Consider the following 3,155-nt stretch of genomic DNA (forward strand, 5'->3'; position numbering starts at 1 on the left):
TTTTGTATTTCTACAGCTTCTCTGAACAAGCGCGTGTGATAGCGGTTCTCTACAGCCAGAACTTCCGTGTCGGCGAATTTTATTACCTGGTCGGTCTCATTCAGTGCGTGTTCTGCCACAGCCGATTTCTCCACCTGCCCCAGCCTGCAATGTCGCTTATGCTCCTTGATCCTGGTGTTAATGGATCGTCCGGTCATTCCGACATAAACTTTTCCGCATGTGCATGGTATGCGGTATATTCCCGACATTGCAAGTGGGTCTCTTTTCTCCTTCGCCGATCTAAGACACTCTTTGATCTTCCTTGTCGGTTTGAAAATCGTCTTTACGCCATGTTTGCGCAATATACGGCCGATTCTGTCCGTCACACTGGGAATGTATGGCAGAAAGGCCGTAGCCGACAATTCTTTTCCTGGTTCCTTACTTCGCCGAGTGTTTGGCTCAGTTACACTTCTAATATAATTTGTGGAGTACCCATTGCTCCTCAGGACAGTTTCCAGGTGTTGCATTTCTCGTTTGAGGTGTTGCGGCTCACATATTCGTCCTGCTCTCGTTACGAGCGTACTAATCATGCCTCTTTTCTGGCTCGGGTGGTGGTTTGACAGTTTGTGCCGGTATCGGTCCGTGTGTGTCGGTTTTCGTTTCTCTCTCGAACAGCGCGCGGGAAAAGCGAACGCTTCAATCCCTCCTTGCGAATTTCTCTTATTTTATTATGAGGATCATTTCTCCCTAATTATGTGGGCGCTAACAAAATATTTTCACAGTCTCAGGGAAAGTTGGTGATGGAAATTTCATGAGAAGGTCCTACACCAGCGAAAAACTCCTTCGTGTTAATTAGTGTATCATATCCGTGCCACCCTTTCCCTTACTTCGCAATAATACAAAACGAGCTGCCGTTCTTTGAACTTTTCGATGTCCTCCGCCAGTTACCTGATGCGCACAGCAATACTCCAGATGAGGGCGGACAAGCGTAGTGCATGTAGTTCCTTAAGTAGACTTGTTATAATTTCTGAGTGTTCTGCCAATAAATCGCAGTCTGTGGTTTGCTTTCCCCACAACATTATCTTTGTGATCGTTCCAGTACGTAATCTTACAGTATCTAATCTTTCCCTCTCATTGTCTCAGTTCTTTGTAGAACATACACTATGTGATCAAAAGTATCTGGACACCTCCAAAAGCATACGTTTTTCCTATTAGGTGCATTGTGCTGCCACCTACTGCCAGATACTCCATATCAGCGACCTCAGTAGTCATTAGACATCGTGAGAGAGCAGAATGGGGCGCTCCGCGGAACTCACCGACTTAAGATGTGGTCAGGTGATTGGGTGTCATTGTGTCATACGTCTGCACGCGAGATTTCCACACTCCTAAACATGCCTAGCTCCGCTGTTTCCGATGTAATAGTGAAGTGGAAACCTGAAGGAACGCGTGCAGCACTAAAGCTTACAGGCCGACATCGTCTGTTGACTGGCAAAGATCGCCTACAGTTGAAGAGGGTCGCAATGTGTAATAGGCAGGCATCTATCCACATCATCACACAGGAATTCCAAACTGCATCAGGGTCTACCGTAAGGTGAGAAAACTTGGATTTCATGGTCGAGCGGCTGTTCATAAGCTGGTAAATGCCAAACGACGCCTCGCTTGTTGTAAGGAGCGTAATAAATATTCGACGATTGAACAGTGGAAAAACGTTGTATGGAGTGACGAATCACGGTACACAGTGTGGCGATCCGATGGCAGGGTGTGGGTATGGCGAATGCCCGGTGAACGTCATCTGCCAGTGTGTGTAATGCCAACAGTAAAATTCGGGGGCGGTGGTGTTACGGTGTGGACGTGTTTTTCATTGAGATGCTTGCACCCCTTGTTCTTTTGCGTGGCGCTATCACAGCACAGGCCTAAATTGATGTTTTAAGCACCTTCTTGCTTCCCACCGTTCAAGAGCAATTCGGGAATGGCGGTTGCATCTTTCAACACGATCGAGCACCTGTTCATAGTCCGCGGCCTGTGGCGGAGTGGTTACACGATAATAACATCCGTGTAATGGACTGGCCTGCACAGAGTCCTGACCTGAATCCTATAGAACATCTTTGGGATGTTTTGGAACGCCGCCTTCGTGCCAGGCCTCACTGACATACATCGATGACCTCTCCTCAGTGCAGCACTCCGTGAAGAATGGGCTGCCATTTCCCAAGAAACCTGCCAGCACCTGATTGAACGTATGCCTGCGGAACTGGAAGCTGTCATCAAGACAAAGGGTGGGACAACACCATATTGAATTCCAGTATTACCGATGGAGGGCGCCACGAACTTGTAAGTCATTTTTAGCCAGGTTCCGGATACTTTTGATCACTTAGTGTATGTGCCTTTTAAATTTTTCATTGTACAGACACACGAAGCCTTACTTATATTCATATTCTGCACATAATTATACATCGAAGAGAATGCTTATTTTTTTTCGATCCAACTACAAGGTCGCCCACTCCCCACCCCTCCGACTTCAGTGAGTGGGAGCTAATTAATTAGCAACAAACTCATTAGCCTCTCCTCCCGGAACTGGAAATGTTTTCGGAAAGACACAGCGTCGGAACAGGACGACACCATTAAGAAAAATAACTATAAGCATTTCCGAAACAGTACTTACGCAAACAATACTCGTACTGCGTTTTACATCGTATACGTTCAACTTATATTTTTCTTTCCTTTCTTTTGATCTTTTCTTTATCTTTTAATATGTAATTAGGAATACTATAACAATATTCTAGTTCGTCGGTAATCTGTGGATACAATTCCACAAAATATTTTTGCATAAATAATACACAGAAGACCCAGAAATGACTATTGAAATTATCTTATTGTTTTTATTGTCCTTTGTGCACAAAATTATTCAGAGTATCAACTTACAGTAGTATATATTGTGTTATTTCTAATTTCATAATAATATTAAGTATGCCACATTACAATGATGTTAATTACACCGCATTATAAGGCGGATATCTGGTTATAGCAGACCCAGATAACAAACAGGGTCTTCCTGCTTTCGATGGCGAACTAGAACTAATTTCTCTCGCATGGTCTCTGTCTTCGAAGAGACCGAGACAAATGAACGCATAGAAAGTAATCTCAATATTTGCCTACTTCATCGTCGGTGGCAAAATCTG

The sequence above is a fragment of the Schistocerca serialis genome, chromosome 1 (genome assembly GCF_023864345.2).
Source record: "Schistocerca serialis cubense isolate TAMUIC-IGC-003099 chromosome 1, iqSchSeri2.2, whole genome shotgun sequence".
Taxonomy (NCBI): Eukaryota; Metazoa; Arthropoda; class Insecta; order Orthoptera; family Acrididae; genus Schistocerca; species Schistocerca serialis.